The sequence below is a fragment of the Saccopteryx leptura genome, chromosome 6, assembly GCF_036850995.1.
Source record: "Saccopteryx leptura isolate mSacLep1 chromosome 6, mSacLep1_pri_phased_curated, whole genome shotgun sequence".
Lineage (NCBI taxonomy): Eukaryota > Metazoa > Chordata > Mammalia > Chiroptera > Emballonuridae > Saccopteryx > Saccopteryx leptura.
Genome location: NC_089508.1, coordinates 159855557 through 159878338, shown reverse-complemented (window position 1 = coordinate 159878338; position 22782 = coordinate 159855557). Strand labels below are relative to the sequence as shown.

The window sequence follows — 22782 nt, the reverse complement described above, 5'->3', positions numbered from 1 at the left end:
TTGCCCCCATATAAGTTTAGCATATGGTAGAGGTTGGTATTCTTCAACCTTCATCTTCACTGTATCTAGCTCATGAGGCAGATGCCTTGAACTGGCTCCATTTATGCCTTTAATGTAAAAGTACAATATTACACAATTTTGGGGTAGTTTTGTGTTTAAAAGTTTGCAAGGTAAACAAAGTAAGAGCATTACTCTGCCAAAGTCTCTATATGCATATTTATTTTTGTTATCTGAATTTCTCTTTGTTAGTGTGTGCCCTTTTCTGTTTCTATTCCAAGAACTCTTTCTTTTTTTGTGTGTGTGTATTTTTCTGAAGCTAGAAACCAGGAGAGACAGACAGACTCCCGCATGCGCCCGACCGGGATCCACCCGGCACGCCCACCAGGGGGCGAGGCTCTGCCCACCAGGGGGCAATGCTCTGCCGAGACCAGAGCCACTCTAGCGCCTGGGGCAGAGGCCAAGGAGCCATCCCCAGCGCCCGGGCCATCTTTGCTCCAATGGAGCCTCGGCTGTGGGAGGGGAAGAGAGAGACAGAGAGGAAGGAGAGGGAGAGGGGTGGAGAAGCAAATGGGCGCTTCTCCTGTGTGCCCTGGCCGGGAATCGAACCCAGGACTTCTACATGCCAGGCCAACGCTCTACCACTGAGCCAACCGGCCAGGGCCCCAAGAACTCTTTTCTTGGAGGGGGTTAAGGGTAGAGTTCGTATATGTTCTTTAGTTTCTCTGTGTTTTTTTCTTTATGTCTCATTGTTTTCCTCTCTTTCTTCCTGTCTCATTCTGTTCTGTTTTCCCCTTTCTCTTAATTGTCCATACCAAGAAAAACTAAAGTATATTTTAGATTATGTGTTATATTTCATTTGGTGCTATTGTGTTTTGTCCTGGAAGAGACTCTACAAGTGTTCTAATATACCCCTCTCATTTGACAGATGTTGTGGCATTGCAGTTAATTACTGGCAGAACAGGGATCAGAACTCAAGTCTTCTGGCTCTCAGAGGGTTCCATGCTCTTTCCATTCTTTTTGCTGCCTCCTGTTTTGTATTTCTTAAAGAAATTTCTGTATTTCTTGCTCTTAATATTGCAAACAGGTAAGTAGAACATTTTCTGCTTCTTTTATATTAAAAATTCTTTATGTGACTTCAGGGAGTCTGTGGCTTTGTTCAAAGTGAAATTTTGCACCCTCCCCACTCCTCAAATATGTATGTGAGCATCCTAAAATAGGGCAGGACCACGCAGCAAGCATCCCCCCAACATAATTCTCTCTCCTTTTCTTTAAATCTCTAGCAATACAGATTCTTTGTGTTGGTACAAATAACATTACACACTCGTTCAGGACTTACTGATTTTTAAAGTACTACTCTATTCATTAATTCACTCAAGAATTTAAGTGCAGACAAGGTGGGTTATCTCACTTGATCTATACAGCAGTCCTGTACTTTAGATAGGAACGATACTTGAATTCTATCTAAAATAGACAACTAAATAACTGGCAACTAAGATGCAGCAACTTTCTCATGGTTTTATAGTTATTAGCAGAGGCAGGAATAAGACTTTCTAAACCATATGCAAAGCAATAAAAAATCAATTAAATTAATCTCTTTGTTCTCCATGAAAGCAAATAGAACTAAAGTCTCTGTAAAGACCCATCTTAGAGCTTTCCCTAAGAATGAAATATTATATTAATAAATTACAAGAAATATCAAGAAACAAACGCCCACTCTCTTACAGTCTTTTTGAAAAGTGTAATTGTCTTGGTTATTCTACACTATGCAGACTCCTTACCCTGTTCAACTACTGACCTATTCCAAAAAAGGCAATTTCATGTCTATCCATTGCAGAAGTGTTTGCTGCATACTTGAGATTTGGGAATAACATTTGACTCATCTGTTTTTTTATTACATGTGCTTTGATTTTCTCTGCTGGAGATGGTTTATCAGTTTTTCTTGAAATTGACAATTGCCTAAGTCCATATGTGTTACTGAAAAAGGTACATATTTCATCTTCCAAAGTCTAATAGTTACTTTTAAAATCAGGTCAGCACAGATTGTCTGAATTGTCTTTAATTTTCTGTGAGGGTTAATGACAACTTGTCATTATAGGATTGAGGTTTTAAATTCTTTAAAATAACACATTAAGTGTATCAAGAAAAGAGAGCTAAACTCCACCAATAAAAATAAGTATACCAAATTTTTAAGTTTATTTACAAACAAATAAAGTAATTAAAACCCCTTTGTGCCAATACTAGCATTTGGTGATTTCTTTTGATAATTTTCTCACAACAGTGCCTTCTTAAACTATGGGGTTGTTTTTCAGATCACATAAACAAGAAGACAGCTGGTATAAGTAGGCCTGAAAGCACAACAGTTATAATTTTTAATAATCTTCACATATTTTAAAATGGAATTATTTTAATATGAAATAAACATTTGAAAAACATAACAGCAAGATTTTTCTTTAGCATTATAGAGGTTTGTTTCCCAGTTTCTTACCTGTTGGAGGTTTCTAGCTGTATTGCTATCTCTTTCATCTTCTACATGTTTTCATTTCCATGATTATTTTTCTAACTTTATTTCTCTGTCAAAAGATGACGTTTGCTGTCTCTCCTAGTCACAACCTCCCCCTTTTCATTTTTGGCTTATCTGTCCACAAAACAACATGTAGCTCCATTTCAAAAGCTGCTCCTCACAGTGGAAATGATCAGATGGAGCTCTGGATCTGGTAAGGTGGGAAGCCAATGAAGCCAGAAGGGAGGAGCCAGAATCTCAGGCCAGTGGTATTCGATGGAGCTGCTTAAAAGATGTGTTCAAAATGTCATTTTCAATCATCTTGCAGAGATGATAATAAGAGCATTTTGAAAATCTGTGGCATTTTCTGACATATGTGTATTTGTACTTAAAAAAAACAGCTTTACCAAAAATCAGACATTTGAATTAATTCCTTGAAAATTATTACTAAATGTTAGTGATTGCTCTTAGAGAATTTACTGTCTGTTAAGAGACAGGTTTTATTCTTGTTTTTGCTATAATTTATGAGATTAATAAAATGCTTTTAAAATTAAAATTAATTTTAAAAGTTTAAAGTTAACCCCAAGTTCCTCAGGAAAGTATTTTTAAAAGATTTTATTTACTAATTTTAGAGAGCATAGAGAAGGGATGGGGAGGACAGGAAGCATCAACTCCCATATCTGCCTTGACCAGGCAAGCCCAGAGTTTCAAACCGGCAACCTCAGCATTCCAGGTCGGTGCTTTATCCACTGCGCCACCACAGGTCAGGCCAGGAAAGTATTTTTATCAGCCACTTTGAATTGACACACTGAGCTGCTTAAATAAAAGTAGGGGAGGAAAAGCCCTCTTCTGTATTTAAAAAAATTATTACAAAAAGGGGCCTATTCATTGTTATGAAAGACTGAAAAAGTGAAAATTAGATTACAAACAGGGTGGGGCAAAAATAGGTTTACAGTGTTTGTGTGGAAAATAATACAATAATAATAAATAATAATACAAGAATAAATTGTTTTATATACTCACAACTATAAACCTACTTTTGCCCCACTTTGTATAAAAAACATTTCCTTATAGTGAGAGTGAAAGCTTTGAGAAACAGGTTGTTGAATATCAAGTGGGGTTTTTGGCATTGCTTACTAGATTGAGTAGCAACATTTAGAAATATTTCCTTATCCAAGGATTCAGTGATAGAGCCGTAAATTTTAGAACTAAGCCTTGCAAACCAATTCTCTTTCCCCACCCAATGCACCAAAATAACTAATAAAAACTCAATGTTCCTAGGCAGTCAACAACATTGAAATTGTGTATCAGTGTTTTTACAGACCCTGGCTAAGCTGAGTGGAATAGGTAGCAAAGTCGAAGGGGGTGTGTGCACTGCAGGAGTGGCTGCCAGTCTTCTCTGTAGCAACTTGCAGAGCAAATGTGATCAATGAAGTTCAGGGGCCATACCTCTTCTTAATCCAGTCACCTTTTACTGGTATCATCATTACCTACTTACCTGTTTATACTTGAAGTATAGAGAGTAGCAAACTTTGGGAAACTGTCAGGCTTATTGAAAAACAAATTATTCCATACATGAAATACTGGCAAACACTAACAGTGGTTGGTGGATACTAAGATCATAGTGGTTTCCAATATTGGTGAATATTTTGAAAAGCAGCTTAAATTGAACAGAGATGGCTCTGAACCCGGATTCTCCTATATTACCTAGCTAAATCACCTTGAGTTTCTCTCTAGAGCTTTTTATTCTTTTTTAAAATAAGGTGTTGATTGCCATCTTTCTGGCAGGATTTTTTTTTGTTTTTAAATTTACGGTGCCAGGGTTGACTGCTTAAGAGATGTCAACAAGATCTTGAGTAAATTCAAGATTCATTTTCCCTTTTATTTTATTTTTTTATTCTTGTATTATTATTTATTAATTATTGTATTATTTTTTTCTGGCAGGATTATTTTGAAGGTTTATGATAGCAAAAATGTAGTTGATATTTAATAAGTAGTGGTTATTATTGTTTTTTTAAGGATTTCCCTTAGTAGAAGAATATGACACAGGTTAAAAGCAGACTTAATTGTTTTCTATTCCTCATTCCTTCCCAAAGAAAGTTTAGAATGAGTATGAGAAATTGAGAAATGGTATAATCAGAGTCGTTTTTTAATTTTTGAGAGGATGTTTGGTGTAATCCTGTGTTGTACTCATTGGTGATAAAATTGAATGAACATGAGGGTTTTGTTTTTATTAAAATTCACTGTTTTAGTTGCAAAAGTTAGTTTATAGGCCTTGAACAGCAGGCAGTATAATTGATAAAAGTATCCAAAGAAAGAACTAAATCTCTGATTGCTCATATTTCTCTGGAGTCCTTACAGATTTGATATTCTCTTCTCTCATTATATTATATTCTCTAAGTTATACAGTATATATTTTTTAGTTATAAACCACATTTTGTCTTTAATATGATATACCTTTATGAGTGTAAACTAAAACATTAAATGATTTTCTGAACCCATACTTTTACTAATTTAGGGAAAATTAATAAGATTGAGTAGCATCTTGAAAAATATAAGTACATAATAGAGTACCTAAACTTAAAGTCTCAGTCATCGTGTTTCAGTTGATAGATTATACTAGAAGCTTGTTAAAGAAAAACTTCCTATTTTTTTTCTCACCCTGCTACAGCTGTCTTGACCTCTCTCAGGTACTCGACTTTGTAGACATCTCTCTCATTATATACATTTAAAAAATAAAAAGCTATTATGATTAACCCTCTTGAAATGTTTTTCTCTTAGATTTCATTAGATCCTAGATGACCTATTACTTAATAAGCCTAGAGTGTCACCTTAAGACCTGCCCTTGGCTTGGCCTGTGGTGGTGCAGTGGGTTGAGTATTCATCTGGAATGCTGAGGTCGCTGGTTGAAGACTCTGGGCTCGCCTGGTCAAGGCACTTATGACAAGCAACAATGAACAACTAAAGTGAAGCAACTATAAGTTGATACTTCTCTCTCCCTTTTCCTCTCTCTGAAAACGAATAAATAAAATAAAATAAAAGACCTGCCCTTGATCTTGTACTTAGAGGGCCCATTTATCACAAATGTTTCTTTAAAAAAGTATAATTTGGGATTCAGCACTTAGCACTGGCAGACGACAGTTTGTAATCCAAATATTTACCGTAACACCATTCAGGCTCCAGATACACTTCTCTCCACCACTTACCCTTCTCCCTTGAAACAAAAGGGGATTCTGTCTGAATGTCATAAAGGTTATGGGCTGTTGGTGTTGGTTATGGATACTGCTTTGGAGTATGGGGAGGAGTTGAGTGGCAGAAGTTCTTAGGTAAGAGAAAAACTAATTAACATAAATGCAATAGAGCTTTTCATAATGAATTATCATTTTCCAGTACTGCTGACTATTTTCTTGTTTTTCTTTGTATTTCAATTTATTGTTGTGCTCAGAAATTAGGGTGATGTTTGTAACAGTGGTCCAGGGCAGCTGAGAAATATTTTACAATATTAAACAATTTATGTTACTCTTAAATTTTATATGTGACGGTCCAGACAAGAAATGTGATGTCAGTTGTTGACATAAGCAATGGATGAGCCTTGAACCCTAGAATTGTACACAGTTCTATTTTTGTAAAACTACACAATAGTATTTAATTAGTTATTTGAAAAAATTGAATGATTTTAATCTTTATTATAACTTAACTTAATATTTTATATTATTTATAATTAGTATGTAACTTTTCTGTTTTGCAAAATGTTAAAAAAATTTTCAATTACAGTTTATATTCAATTTTATTTTTTATTAGTTTCAGGTTACAGCATAGTGGTTGGACAATCATATACTTTACAAAGTGGTCCCCTGATATTTCCAGTCTCCAACTGACACCTTACATAGTTATTACAATATTATTGACTGTATTTCCTATGCTGTGCTTTACATTGCCATGACTATTTTGTAACTATCAACCTGTATGTTTATTGATTTCTAATTTTATAATTCTTGGAAGTTTAGGAAAAAAGGTAGTGTTTGAAAACAAAATACAAAAATAATTTTGGACTTTTCATATTTAACCTGTTTTCTGTGATCATATCTTCAAATTTTATATACTTTGAATAAATTATATTTTATTTTTAATCCTTTAGATCCTTACTGGCATATGATACAAATAATGAGGAAAACTTGTTTATAACAACATAACTAGTGGTTTTACTGAAATTAAGGTAAGAAAATTAATTTTATGGAATATATTGTAATTTATGAATTATGCATATCTCTATTTTATTATTCATCCATACATTGCCAGCTCATCAACATTATATTCAAATGTGTACAATAATACTTAAGTTCAATTGTCTTTATTATATATTTGTCAACTTTTATTCATATAAAAAAATTAAAGCTTTACACATATTTTTTTATTTTGTCTAGTGATACAGATTAAACATTTTATTTCATTACTTTATAAATTTCAAATTTTTAGAGATAGGGTGCGGGCAATGTACCCCTCCTGCCCATTTTTTTTAGAGAGTCACTTCATGCTTCTTAGAGAACATACATATTTTAGTCAATCTTCAGTCAAGGATTCCATATTTATGAATTCACCTACTCATAAAAATTTATTTGTAACCTTCAAATCAATATTCAATGTGATCATGGTCATTTGAAGACACTCAGAAAGTGATGAAAATTTTGAGACATCCAATGAGAATGTTTCCAGTTGAGGTCAAATAAGGCAACTGTTTTGTCTTCTTGTTTCAGCTCTCATAATGTAAACAGATGTCCTTTGTGTGGTCTGTTTAGTGCTATATTTTTTACATTTTTGTGCTTTTTGATGGTGCTTTTATAGTTTTTTAAATTTACTGATTTTAGAGAGAGGAAGGAAGACAGAGAAACATTGATTTGTTGTTCCACTTATTTATGCTTTCATTGGTTGATTATTATATGTGCCCTGATGGGGAATGGAACCTGCATCCTTGGTGTATCCAAATGATAATCTAACCCAGTGGTGGTCAACCTGGTCCCTACCGACCACTAGTGGGCACTCCAGCTTTCATGGTGGGTGGTAGCCGAGCAACCAAAGTATAAATAAAAAGATAGATTTAACTATAGCAAGTTGTTTTATAAAGATTTATTCTACCAAACTTAGCAAAAATCTGACATAAAGTACTTGGTAAGTAATTATTACTATATACTTTAACTTGCTGTAACTCTGCTTTATAAATTTTATAAAGTAAAGTTACTTCCGTACTTTATAAATCACCATTACTGTGGAACCGGTGGGCAGTTAAAAAATTTTACTACTAACAGAGATACAAAAGTGGACAGTAGGTATAAAAAGGTTGACTACCCTTGCTCTAACCAAATGAGCTACCAGGCCAGTTCACTATTTAAAATTGTCCCCTGCTCTAGCCAGATGCCTCAATTGGTTAGAGCATCCTGCTGAAGTACAGAGGTTACAGGTTCAATCCCTGGTCAGGGCACATACAGGAACAGATTGATGTTTCCGTCTCTCTCTCTCTCTCTCTCTCTCTCTTCCTCTTTCTCTAAAAAAAAAAAGAAAGAAAAGAGCCTGACCAGGTGGTGGGGCAGTGGATACAGCGTTGGCCTGGGACTCTGAGGACCCAGGTTCAAAGCTCAGGGGTCACTGGCTTGAACGCCGGCTCACCAGCTTGAGTGTAGGCTCACTGGCTTAAGTGTGGGATCATAGATGTGACGCTATGGTCACTGGCTTGAGTCAGGGTTGCTGGCTCGAGCAAGGGGTCACTGGTTCGGCTGGAGTCCCCCTTTCAAGGCACATATGAGAAAGCAGTCAGTGAACAACTAAGGTGCCGTAACTATCAGTTGATGCTACTTGTCTCTCCCTTCCTGTCTGTCTGTTTCTGTCTGTCCCTACCTCTCTCTCTTCCCCTCCTCTCCCTTGCTAAAAAAAAAAAAGAAGGGGGTGAAGAAAAAAGAAAAGAAAAAGTCCCTCTTGTGGAGCTAGGTGTCTAGTGTTTATTTATTTATTTATTTTTAGTACAATATCTCTAGGATAAATTATCTTAATATTTAGGCTGAACTTTGTGTTTGAGGTGAACAATAATTGAAATGATTTTTCTACAAATCAAGATGAAATTATTATATTTTTTAATGTAGTGGCAAGATTTATTAGGGTAAATTAATATATCTCAATGACATGGAAGATGGGCACGCCCTAATAAGCACTCCCAAGATGAAATTCTTACAAACATTTTTTAAAATGCATGCAAATAAAAGTGACCTAAATAAAACACATTTCAGTGTCATATGCAGTTCACCCTCCCCTTTTTTTTTTACTTTTTATTATCAAAATTTTGAAATACATACAGAAGTTAGAGGCAAATCTTGTTTCATCTGTACCCAACCCACTTTCCACCATCCCTATTTTGCACTGATTTATTGTGAAGCAAATCTCAGGCAAATATATGGCATAAACACATTCATATTTACAATATATCTTAAGGATGGCTAATTTCTAGTAGTAGTGATATTTCCAAAGAATTGACAGACTACAAACATTGACAAAAGTCTTAGAAAATATTTTAGAATGTCAAATCACACAGACCAGAAGAATACTGTTAAACTACAATATTTGTAGTGCCTGACTTATGGTGGCGCAGTGTATAAAGCATTGACCTTGGCCCTGGCCGGTTGGCCCAGTGGTAGAGCGTCGGCCTGGCTTGCGGGAGTCCCGGGTTCGAGGGAGGCCAGGGCACACAGGAGAAGCGCCCATCTGCTTCTCCACACCTCCCCCTCTCCTTCCTCTCTGTCTCTTTCTTCCCCTCCCGCAGCTGAGGCTCCATTGGAGCAAAGATGGCCCGGGTGCTGAGGATGGCTCCTTGGCCTCTGCCTCAGGTGCTAGAATGGCTCTGGTTGCAACAGAGCGACGCTCCGGATGGGCAGAGCATCGCCCCCTGGTGGGTGTGCCGGGTGGATCCTGGTCGGGTGCATGCAGGAGTCTGTCTGACTGCCTCCCCGTTTCCAACTTCAGAAAAATTAAAAAAAAAATAAATAAATAATAAAGCATTGACCTGGAACACCGACCTGAGGTCGCCGGTTTGAAATCCTGGGCTTGCCTGGTCAAAGCACATACAAGAAGCAACCGATGCTTCCTGCTCTTCCCCCCTTGCCTCTCTCTCTTTCTCTCCTCTCTGTAAAATCAATAAATACAATCTTTTAAAAAATAAAAAATTATAAACTATTTGTAATTCTCAAACATGTTTATGATTGAATTAGGAATGTAACAACTGTAAGAATGCTATTTAAATGACATAAATGTTAATATTTTATTTATTGACTTTACAGAGAGGGGTGAGAGAGGGATGGGGAGTGAGAAGTATCAACTCGTAGTTGCTTCACTTTAGTTGTTCACTGATTGATTGCCTGTCATATGTGCCTTGACATATATTTTATAATTTTCTTCTTATTCAGATTTACTACTCAGATTTTTCTTTATCTTATGTTTTATTTAAAAGAAATTTTTTTACAAAGAATATATCAATTTAGCACTCCTAATTCTTAAAGGTGGCACTAAATAGGGAAATTCCACCAGTGAAAACCCTGTTGTTCTTCCGTCATATTGTTTGGCAGCATTTGTCCTCATTCTCTCTCTCTCTCTCTCTCTCTCTCTCTCTCTCCATATATATCTTTCTTTTTTTAAGTGAGAGGAGGAGAGATAGTGAGACAGACTCCTGCATGCACCCGACCAGGACCCACCTGGCAGCGCCTGTCTGAGGCTGATGCTCAGACCAACCAAGCTATCCTCAGTGCCAGGGGCCAACACTCGAACCAATTGAGTCACTGGCTGAGGGAGAGGAAGAGAGAGAGAAGGGGGAGAGGGAAGGGGAGAGAAGCAGATGGTCACTTCTTTTGTGAGCCCTGACCAGGAACTGAATCCAGGAAGTTCATATATCAGGCCAACACTCGGTCCACTGAGCCAACTGGCCAGTGCCCTTACTGTATTTTTTATCTGAGTTTGTTTAGCAACCTTCTTCACACCTGATATGCAAAGGCGAGTTGTCAGTTACTATAGTTTTTGAAAGGTCTTTTCCAAGGATATTGAAGTTTTTTTTATAATTTCCTTGTACACAAACACAATGTTTGTGAAAAAGCCGGTGCTCTGTTCTCTGTACCAGCCCTTTCCTTTGCTGTCTCTGAGTGTTTCAGTGACCACAATCAATCATGGTTCCCAGCACCCCACTCTTTCAGGGGCCTTCACTCAGCGAGATTTTGGAGCATGAACCCTCTTCTCCCCCACCCCACCGGCTGCAACCCCTCCAACTCCGCAGCCCAGTTCTTCAGCAGAGGTAGCCCGTCCTATCTAGTGTTAAGTGCAAGAAGGCATGAGTTACATATACTGTTGTTACAGAAACAGTCAGAACAAGGTGATATATTGATAGGTTGATGAAAATTTGACTAGAGGCTCATAGGAACCTAAACCTGTATTTCTCATTAGGATCAGTGCTTCTATAGTCACTGATTCAGTGTTTCTGGGAACTTTATAGAACACAGCTACCACAAATAATGAGAGTTAGCTCTCTCTATTTATCTACTTATTTCTAGATCCCCATTGCCATTCCAGACCACTTGTTTTCCAACATTGTGGCATTCTGGTCTATTTGGGTGTACCCCTTTAAACTTTACTTTACTCTCATTTTCTGATCCAGTTTATTATCTTCTCTCTAACCCCTAATCTTCAACAAAGATTAACGTAGTTTATCAATCATTAGTGCTTTTTTGCATCTTACTTAAGTAATTCTTCCTTATCCTGAAGTCTTCTTTAAAATATATTTTTTTCAGTTACAGTTGACATAAAATATTATGTTAGTTTCTGGTGTATAACATAGTGATTGGACATTTATATAACTTATGAAGGGATCACTCTTATAAACGTAGTACCCAACTTACAAAGTGATCACCCTGATAAACCTAGTATCCATCTAAAACCATACATAGTTATTATAATATTAAAGACTATATTCCGGGAGTGGGTGGGGGAAGGGTGTAAAGAGGGACAAATATAAGGTGACGAAAGATGATTTGACTTTAAGTGATGGGTACACAACATAATCAACAGTTCAAATGCTATAGAAATGTTTACCTGAAACCTGTGTACTCTTATTGATCAATGTCACCCTGTTAAATTTAATTTTCTAAATAAAAAAAGACTATATGCCTTAAGCTATACTTTATACCCCCATAACTATTTTTAAAATGCCAATTTGTACTTTAACAATTTTTTTCAACTACAATTTACATTCAATATTATTTTGTATTACAATAGTTTCAGGCATACGGCATAAAATCATGTGCTTTAAAAAGTGGTCCCGGCCCTGGCCGGTTGGCTCAGTGGTAGAGTGTCGGCCTGGCGTGCAGAAGTCCCGGGTTCGATTCCCGGCCAGGGCACACAGGAGAAGTGCCCATCTGCTTCTCCACCCCTCCCCCTCTCCTTCCTCTCTGTCTCTCTCTTCCCCTCCTGCAGCCAAGGCTCCACTGGAGCAAAGATGGCCTGCAGAGCGATGCCCCGGAGGGGCAGAGCATCGCCCCCTGGTGGGCAGAGCGTCGCCCCCTGGTGGGCGTGCCGGGTGGATCCCGGTCGGCCGCATGCAGGAGTCTGTCTGACTGTCTCTCCCCGTTTCCAGCTTCAGAAAAATACAGGGAAAAAAAAAAAGTGGTCCCCCTGATATTTCAAGTAACCACCTGGCACCATGCCTATTATATTATTGACTATATTTCTTATGCTGTACTTTTACATCCTTGTGGCTATTTTGTGACTTCCAGTTTGTACTTTTTTTTTTTTTTACAGAGACAGAGGGAGAGTCAGAGAGAGGGATAGATAGGGACAGACAGACAGGAACAGAGAGATGAGAAGCATCAATCATCAGTTTTTCGTTGTGGCACTTTAGTTGTTCATTGATTGCTTTCTCATATGTGCCTTGACTGGGGAGCTACAGCAGACCGAGTAACCCCTTGCTCAAGCCAGCGACCTTGGGTCCAAGCTGGTGAGCTTTGCTCAAACCAAATGAGCCCATGCTCAAGCTGGCGACATCGGGGTCTCGAACCTGGGTCCTCCGCATCCCAGTCTAACACTCTATCCACTGCGCCACCGCCTGGTCAGGGCGGTTTGTACTTCTTAATACCTTCACCTTTGTCACTCAGCCTACAAATTTTCTCCCCTCTGGCAACCATCAGTTTGATTTCTGATTTATGAGTCTGTTTCTATATTGTTTGTTTATTTTTCTCTTTAGATTCCCACATATAAATGAAATCATATGGTATTTGTCTTTCTCTGTCTGACTTATTTTACTTAGCATAATACCATCTAGGTCCATCCATGCTGTTGTGAATGGTAAAATTTCATTCCTTTTTATGATGGGGTAATGTTTCATTGTATATATGTACCAGTTTTTTTTTTTTTTAATCTGCTTGTCTATTGATGGACATTTGGGTTGCTTCCATATCTTGGCTATTGTAAATAATGTTTCAGTAAACATAGGGTTGCATATAGTCTTTCAAATTAGTGTTTTGGGTTTCTTCAGATATATATCCAGAAGCGGAATCATTGGGTCATAAAGCAGTTTCATTTTTAATTTTTGAAGTAACTCCATACTGTTTTCCACAGTGGCTGCACCAGTCTGCATTCCCACCAACAGTGCATAAGGGTTTCCTTTTCTCCCTATCATCACCAACACTTGTTGTTCATTGACTTATTGATGATAACCATTCTGACAGATGTAAGGAGATATCTCATTTGGTTTTAATTTGCATTTATTTCTCTAAAGTTAAGCATCCTTTTGTATTTTTTTAATTAAATTGATTGGGTGACACTGATTAACACAATTATACAGGTTTCAGGTGCCCAGTTGTACAACACACATCTCTGTACACTGTATTGTGTGTTCACCTCCTTCCCCCCGAAGTTGAGTCTTTGCTCATCACTATTCATACCCCTCCCCGGTACCCTCAGTCCGTCTGTCCCCCACATCCTAGCAATCACCACACTGTTGTCCGTGTCCATGAGATTTTCTCCTCTCTCTCTTTTTTGTCTTTTTTTTTTTTTGCTCAATCCTTCCATCCTCCCTTCACCCAGCACCCCCCCTCTTTTCGTATATTTATTGGTCTTCAGTATGTCCTTTTTGGAGAGATGTCTCTTCAAGTCCTTTGCCTTTTTTGGGGATTGTTTGATTTCTTTTCTATTGAGCTGAATGAATATTTTATAAATTTTGATATTAATACCTAATCGGATATATCTTTGGCAGAATATCTTCTTCCATTCCACTATCTTGTATCTTCCCCTGAGGTCTTGAAGATATTCTAAAAGCTTTTCAGTTTGACTTTCACATTTAGGTTTATAATCTAATAATGGTATAAGGTAGAAGTACAATTTCATTTGTTCTCAGATGTATTTGATTGGCCCAGAACTACTTTTTTTTTTATTTTTAATTTAATTTAATTTAATTTAATTTAATTTTTTTACAGAGAGAGAGAGAGAATCAGAGAAAGGGATCGACAGGGACAGACAGACAGGAACAGAGAGATGAGAAGCATCAATCATTAGTTTTTCGTTGCGCATTGCGACACCTTAGTTGTTCATTGATTGCTTTCTCATATGTGCCTTGACTTTGGGCCTTCAACAGACCGAGTAACCCCTTGCTCGAGCCAGTGACCTTGGGTCTGAGCTGGTGAGCTTTTGCTCAAACCAGATGAGCCCGTGCTCAAGCTGGAGACCTCAGGGTCTCGAACCTGGGTCCTCAGCATCCCAGTCCGACGCTCTATCCATTGTGCCACCACCTGGTCAGACCCAGAACTATTTTTTAAAAAGACAGTGTTTCCCCTTATTTTTTTTATTTTTTGCAGTGCCATCTCTGTCATTTATCAAGTTTGTATATGTATACGTCTATTTCTGGCTATTTTGTTCTCTGTGTCTTTTTGACCACTCGTGTCAATATCATGCTATATTAATTACTATATTTTATTAGTCTTGATAGTACAGAATAAACCTTTCCAACTTGTTCTTTCTTTTTCAAGAATATCATGGTGCCCCGGCTAGGTAGCTCAGTTGGTTAGAGCGTTGTCCCAACACGCCAAGGTTGTGGTTTCCATCCCCAGTCAGGGCACATACAAGAATCAACCAATGATGCCTGACCAGGAGGTGGCGCAGTGGATAAAGCGTCGGACTGGGATGCAGAGGACCCAGGTTCAAGACCCCGAGGTTGCCAGCTTGAGCGAGGGCTCATCTGGTTTGAGCAAAGCCCACCAGCTTGAACCCAAGGTCGCTGGCTCCAGCAAGGGGCTACTCGGTCTGCTGAAGGCCTGCGGTCAAGGCACATATGAGAAAGCAATCAATGAACAACTAAGGTGTTGCAACGCGCAATGAAAAAAACTAATGATTGATGCTTCTCATCTCTCTCTGTTCCTGTCTGTCTGTCCCTGTCTATCTCTCTCTCTGACTCACTCTCTGTATCTGTAAAAAATAAAAAAAAAATAAAATAAATTAAAAAAAAAAGAATCAACCCATGAATGCATAAGTAAGTGGAACAAATCTATATTTTCTCTCTCTCTCCCTTCTTCTCTAAAATCAATAAATAAAAATTTAAAAAGTATCATGGTTATTTATTTTTACATATGAGAAGCAATTAATGAACAACTAAAATCATGCAACTATGAGTTGATGCTTCTCATTTCTCTTCCTTTCTGTCTGACTTTCTGTTTCTCTTGCTGAAAAAAACCCTAATATTTCTACTGTGCTTAATATTGTTTTTGCTTCTTTTTGTCTCTTGGTGGTTCTTTGTGGGCTTTGATGATCACAGGAGAGGCAGAAGGTACTACTTCAATCTGGGGCTCTTTGTTCTGAATGGTCGGTTTCATAGTATTCATTCTAATTACCAGTTTCTTTAGTGATGTCATCACCAAACATGTTTAGAGACAGACCCAGAGGCCTGGTATTGGGACCCAGGGAAGACATGCACTGACTTCCTCCCCATTGCACCTCAGGTGCACTACTTTTATCTCATTGGGGTGAAACTTTGTTGGCATGGTGGAGGCGGCTGGTGTCGGATGAACCTGGATTTGGGGTGACTGAAGGAAGTTGCACTTAAGCCTCTTCTGAGCTGAAAGCTGAAAAGCTATTATGGCTTTTTTTTTTTTTTTTTTTTTTTTTTTAGATTATAAGGAAAAGTTTATTTAGAAAGTTACAGAGGTAGCAGAAGGGCCCTGGGAGCTTAGGAGAGAGAGGCAAGGTAACGTGCCTGGGGGAAGAAGAGAGGGAAGGGAAAGGTGTGCTCCTAAGAGAGAGAGTTCCTATCAAGGTCATTCTCGATCCTTTGTGTTTCTTTTAGCATCAGCAGCAATTCATAGATAAACTGCTCATGATTTTTCCTGGGATTGGACTAAATCTGTGAGTCATTGTGAGAGGGTTGAAATGTTTCCAATGTTGAGTTTTATTTTAATTCCATAGATATGATATATCTCCCTATGTATTTGGGTGTGCAAACTCTCTCAATATATTTTATATTTTCCATATAGAGTTTGGCATATCTTTAAAGATTTATCCTTAGATATTTCATATATGCTATCCTGGTATAGTTGGTATTTAAATTTTCTTTCATTTTAAAATTGTTACTGATGTATAGGAAATAAATTGATTTTTGCAAGTTTTGTCTTCAGCCATATTGCTAAAATGTCTTAGTAATTTTTTAAGAGTTTATTTGAGCTAAATGGGTGACATGTTGGGAAGCATGATCTCAAATGCTTACCTTAATTTAATAATTTGTCTTTAAATATTCTTTTCTTAAATGTTTATTGTATTAATTTGAGAGAGAGGAGAGAGAGAGAGAGAGAGATAGGATCATCGATCTGCTACTGTATGTGCCCTGACCAGGGATTGAACCGGCAACATATGTGCTTGAGGACGATGCTCTAACCAACTGAGCCATCCGGCCAGGGCTGTCTTTTTTTTTTTTTTATAAATTTTTATTAATGTTAATGGGATGACATTAATAATTCAGGGTACATATATTCAAAGAAAACATGTCTAGGTTATCTTGTCATTAAATTATGTTGCATACCCCTCGCCCAGAGTCAGATTGTCCTCCGTCACCCTCTATCTAGTTTTCTCTGTGCCCCTCCCCCTCCCCCTAACTCTCTCCCTCCCTCCCTTCTGCATCCTCCCTCCCCCCACCCCTGGTAACCACCACACTCTTGTCCATGTCTCTTAGTCTCGTTTTTATGTTCCACCAATGTATGGAATCATGTAGTTCTTGTTTTTTTCTGATTTACTTATTTCACTCCGTATAATGTTATCAAGATCCCACCATTTTGCTGTAAATGATCTAATGTCATCATTTCTTATGGCTGAGTAGTATTCCATAGTGTATATGTGCCACATCTTCTTTATCCAATCTTCTATTGAAGGGCTTTTTGGTTGTTTCCATGTCTTGGCCACTGTGAACAGTGCTGCTATGAACATGAGGCTACATGTGTCTTTACGTATCAATGATTCTGAGGTTTTGGGGTATATACCCAGTAGAGGGATTGCTGGGTCATAAGGTAGTTCTATTTGCAGTTTTTTGAGGAACCACCATACTTTCCTCCATAGTGGTTGTACTACTTTACATTCCCACCAACAGTGTATGAGGGTTCCTTTTTCTCCACAGCCTCTCCAACATTTGTTATTACCCGTCTTGTTGATAATAGCTAATCTAACAGGGGTGAGGTGGTATCTCATTGTAGTTTTGATTTGCATTTCTCTAATAACTAATGAAGCTGAGCATCTTTTCATATATCTGTTGGCCATTTGTATTTCTTCCTGGGAGAAGTGTCTGTTCATGTCCTCTTCCCATTTTTTATTGGATTGTTTGTTTGTTTGTTGTTGAGTTTTATGAGTTCTTTGTAAATTTTGGATATTAGGCCCTTATCTGAGCTGTTGTTTGAAAATATCAGTTCCCATTTAGTTGGCTGTCTGTTTATTTTGATATCAGTTTCTCTTGCTGAGCAAAAACTTTTTATTCTGATGTAGTCCCATTCATTTATTTTTGCCTTCACTTCTCTTGCCATTGGAGTCAAGTTCATAAAATGTTCTTTAAAACCCAGATCCATGAATTTAGTACCTATGTCTTCTTCTATGTACTTTATTGTTTCAGATCTTATATTTAGGTCTTTGATCCATTTTGAATTAATTTTAGTACACGGGGACAGGCTGTAGTCGAGTTTCATTCTTTTGCATGTGGCTTTCCAGTTTTCCCAACACCATTTGTTGAAGAGGCTTTCTTTTCTCCATTTTGTGTTGTTGGCCCCTTTATCAAAGATTATTTGACCATATATATGTGGTTTTATTTCTGGGCTTTCTATTCTGTTCCATTGGTCTGAGTGTCTATTTTTCTGCCAATACCATGCAGTTTTGATTATTGTGGCCCTATAATATAGTTTAAAGTCAGGTATTGTAATGCCCCCAGCTTCATTCTTTTTCCTTAGGATTGCTTTGGCTATTCGGGGTTTTTTATAGTTCCATATAAATCTTATGATTTTTTGTTCCATTTCTTTAAAAAATGGCATAGGAATTTTGATGGGAATTGCATTAAATTTATATATTACTTTGGGTAATATGGCCATTTTAATTATATTTATTCTTCCTATCCAAGAACAAGGAATATTTTTCCATCTCATTGTGTCTTTTTCTATTTCTCTTAGCAATGCCTTGTAGTTTTCTTTATATAGGTCCTTTACATTCTTTGTTATGTTTATTCCTAGGTATTTTATTTTTTTTGTTGCAATCGTGAAGGGGATTATTTTTTTGAGTTCGTTTTCTAATATTTCATTGTTGGCATATAGAAAGGCTATGGACTTCTGTATGTTAATTTTGTATCCTGCGACCTTACTGTATTGGTTTATTGTTTCTAGTAATCTTTTTGTGGAGTCCTTTGGGTTTTCGATGTATAGGATCATATCATCAGCAAAAAGTGATACCTTTACTTCTTCTTTTCCGATATGGATGCCTTTTATTTCTTTGTCTTGTCTGATTGCTCTGGCCAGAACTTCTAGCACCACGTTAAATAAGAGTGGAGAGAGTGGACACCCCTGTCGTGTTCCTGATTTAAGGTGGAAAGTCCTCAGTTTTACGCCACTTAATATGATGTTGGCTGATGGTTTATCATATATGGCCTTTATCATGTTGAGATATTTTCCTTCTATACCCATTTTGTTGAGAGTCTTAAACATAAAATTGTGTTGTATTTTATCGAAAGCCTTTTCTGCGTCTATTGATAAGATCATGTGGTTTTTGTTCTTTGTTTTGTTGATATGGTGTATTACGTTAACCGTTTTGTGTATGTTGAACCATCCTTGAGATTCTGGGATGAATCCCACTTGATCATGATGTATTATTTTTTTAATATGTTGTTGTATTCGATTTGCCAGTATTTTGTTTAGTATTTTAGCATCTGTATTCATTAGAGATATTGGTCTGTAGTTTTCTTTCTTTGTGCCATCCTTGCCAGGTTTTGGTATGAGGGTTATGTTGGCCTCATAAAATGTGTTTGGAAGTATTGCTTCTTCTTCAATTTTTTGGAAGACTTTGAGTAGAATAGGAACCAAGTCTTCTTTGAATGTTTGATAGAATTCACTAGTATAACCGTCTGGGCCTGGACTTTTATTTTTGGGGAGGTTTTTAATAGTTTTTTCTATTTCCTCCCTGCTGATTGGTCTGTTTAGGCTTTCTGCTTCTTCATGACTCAGTTTAGGAAGGTTGTATTGTTCTAGGAATTTATCCATTTCTTCTAGATTGTTGTATTTGGTGGCATATAGTTTTTCATAGTATTCTACAATAATTCTTTGTATATCTATGATGTCTGTGGTGATCTCTCCTCTTTCATTTTGGACTTTATTTATTTGAGTCCTGTCTTTTTTCCTTGGTGAGTCTTGCCAAGGGTTTGTCGATTTTGTTGATCTTTTCAAAGAACCAGCTCCTTGTTTTATTGATTTTTTTCTATAGTTTTTCTGTCCTCTATTTCATTTATTTCTGCTCTGATTTTTATTATCTCCTTTCTTCGGCTGGTTTTGGGTTGTCTTTGTTCTTCTTTTTCTAGTTCCTTAAGGTGTGAAGTTAAGTGGTTTACTTCGGCTCTCTCTTGTTTGTTCATATAGGCCTGAAGTGATATGAACTTTCCTCTTATTACTGCTTTTGCTGCATCCCAGAGATTCTGATATGTCGTATTTTCATTTTCATTTGTCTGTATATATCTTTTGATCTCTGCGCTTATTTCTTATTTGACCCATTCATTTTTTAGAAGTATGTTGTTTAGTTTCCACAATTTTGTGGGTTTTTCCCCCTCTTTTTTACAGTTGAATTCTAGTTTCAAGGCTTTATGATCAGAGAATATGCTTGGCACAATTTCAATTTTTCTAAATTTGCTGATATTGTCTTTGTGGCCCAACATATGGTCAATTCTTGAGAATGTTCCATGTACACTAGAGAAAAATGTATACTCTGTCGCTTTGGGATGAAGTGTCCTGTAGATGTCTATCATATCCAGGTGTTCTAGTATTTCATTTAAGGCCACTATATCTTTATTGATTCTCTGTTTGGATGACCGATCTAGAGCCGTCAGCGGTGTATTGAGGTCTCCAAGTATGATTGTATTTTTGTCAGTTTTTGTTTTAAGGTCAATAAGTAGCTGTCTTATATATTTTGGTGCTCCTTGGTTTGGTGCATATATATTTAGGATTGTTATGTCTTCTTGATTCACTGTCCCCTTAATCATTATGAAATGACCATTTTTGTCTCTGAGTACTTTTTCTGTCTTGTAGTCAGCATTATTAGATATGAGTATTGCTACACCTGCTTTTTTTGGGGTGTTGTTTGCTTGGAGTATTGTTTTCCAGCCTTTCACTTTGAATTTGTTTTTATCCTTGTTGCTTAGATGAGTTTCTTGTAGGCAGCATATAGTTGGATTTTCTTTTTTAATCCATTCTGCTACTCTGTGTCTTTTTATTGGTAAGTTTAATCCATTTACATTTAGTGTAATTATTGACACTTGTGGGTTCCCTATTGCTATTTTATAAATTGCTTTCTGTTAGTTTTGTATCTTGTTTGATTCTTCTCTTTTGTTTTCTATCGTTTGTTTTTGTTTGTTTGTATTCCATACTTCTTTCCTCTGTTGCTACCTTTTTTAAGTCAAGTGTTTTTGTGGTGGTTTTTTCAAGGGTGGTTACCATTAAGTAATGAAAAGGGTACCTACCATATTCATTATAGTACCCTTTCTTATGAGTATTTCTGCGCTTCATCGTCCTTTGCTACTGTTAATCTTCATCCTTTCTCCCCTTTTTTTTCTTTTGTTGTCACAGTTTAAGTTTGGTTTTATTGTTTTCTTGGTGGAGCTGTTACTTGTGGTTATGTTTTCTTTTGTTCTTTGAATCTGGTTAGAAAACCCCCTTTAGTATTTCCTGGAGTGGGGGCTTTCTGATGATAAATTCTCTCATCTTTTCTGTATTTGTGAATATTTTTATATCTCCTTTGTACTTGAAGGATAGCTTTGATGGGTATAATATTCTTGGCTGAAAGTTCCTCTCTTTCAGGGCTTTAAATATTGGGATCCACTCTCTTCTAGCTTGTAGAGTTTCTGCTGAGAAATCTGATGATAATCTAATAGGCCTTCCTTTATATGTTGTATTCTTCTTTTCCCTGGCTGCCTTGAGAATTTTTTCTTTGCCGTTGGTTTGTGTCATCTTCATTATGATGTGCCTTGGAGTGGGTTTGTTGTGGTTAAGAAAACTCGGTGTTCTGTTTGCTTCTTGAATTTGAGGCTTTAGTTCTTTCCACAGGCTTGGGAAGTTCTCATCTATTATTTGTTTGAGTATATTCTCCATTCCATTTTCTTTCTCTTCTCCCTCTGATATACCTATTATTCTTATGTTATTCTTTCTGATGGAGTCAGACAATTCCTGTAGGGCTTTCTCGTTTTTTATTATTTTTGAGTCTCTTTCTTCTTCTCTCTGTTGTGCCTCAAGTTGCTTGTCTTCTATTTCACTAATCCTATCTTCTATCTGGGCTGTTCTATTAGCTAAGCTTGTTACCTCGTTTTTCAGCTCTTGAATTGAGTTTTTCATTTCTGTTTGATTTGTTTTTATAGTTTCAATTTCCTTGGTAATATATTCTTTGTGATCGTTGAGTTGTTTTCTGATTTCCCTAAATTGCCTTTCTGTGTTTTCTTGTATATCTCTGAGTATTTTTAAGATTTCTATTTTAAATTCTCTGTCATTTGGCTCCAAGGCTTCCAATATGTTAAATCTTTTCTCCATAGATTTTTCCACATCTATTTGTGTTACCTCTCTGTCTTTTGTATCCATAATGTTCAATTTCCTTTTTCTTATTGGCATCTGAAGGTGGTCTTGATGATAGTGTTAATTAGAATTAATAAAAAATAAAAAGGAAAAAAAAAAAGAAAAAAGGAAAACACTCCACAAAAAAAAAAAGTAATAATTTATTATTTCCCCTTTTTTTCTTTCTTCTCTTCCCCTCCTCTCACATCCTTAGGGAAATATCATGATGACCTGTGAATTATATTATGCTAAATGGAACAAAAACTGCCTATAATGGAGGGCCTGATTTGGGGTGAAGAGTTCAAGGGGCAAAAAAGGGAGTAGGGACCTACTAAATACAAAAAAAAAAAAAAAAGGAGAAAATCTTAGACAAGCATAAAATGATTTGCTTGTAAGTGATGGTCGACTAAGAGATATAATGAGAGGGATAAGAGGGAAACAGAAAAAAGGACAGGAAAAACAATAATTAAAGAAGAAAAAAATAAAAATAAAAATAATAAGTAAAAATCTGTTGTATTAAGTGGAGCGAAGACTAAATACAATGGAGACTTTGGGTTGGGAGGAATGCTAGTGAGTTAAAAAGCAATGTAAAAAGTGCAGGGCTGTCTTTAAATATTCTTTTATTTCCCATTTGTGACTTTATCATCTGCAAATAATGATAGTTGTCTTTCTCTCTTTACATCCCCATTCTCTTTGTTATTGATTTTCAGAGAGAAGGGAGGTATGGAGGAGAGAGAGAGAGAAACATCAATTTGTTGTTTTCCTTATTTATACATTCTTGTATGTGCCCTGACTGGGGATCAAACCTGCAACCTTGGCTATTGGGACGATGCTTAACCCCCTGGTCGGCAAACTGTGGCTCGTGAGCCACATGCGACTCTTTGGCCCCTTGAGTGTGGCTCTTCCACAACCATATGTGGCTCTAGCCACCACCTGTGGGCACTACCTCGATAA

At 37.0% G+C, this 22782-nt stretch overlaps 1 protein-coding gene across 8 annotated transcripts in view; it reads left to right on the top strand.

Annotated features, from left to right (window-relative positions):
* Positions 1-22782, top strand: part of KLHL3 (kelch like family member 3) — a 358874-nt gene that overhangs the window by 117555 nt on the left and 218537 nt on the right. For 5 of the 8 annotated variants that reach the window (XM_066344552.1, XM_066344549.1, XM_066344551.1 and 2 more), the window contains 2 exons: positions 926-1084; positions 6639-6716. The gene's annotated coding sequence lies outside the window, so the exon portion shown is untranslated. The remainder of the gene's footprint in view (positions 1-925; positions 1085-6638; positions 6717-22782) is intronic. The other 3 variants (XM_066344557.1, XM_066344554.1, XM_066344553.1) reach the window with 1 other exon arrangement.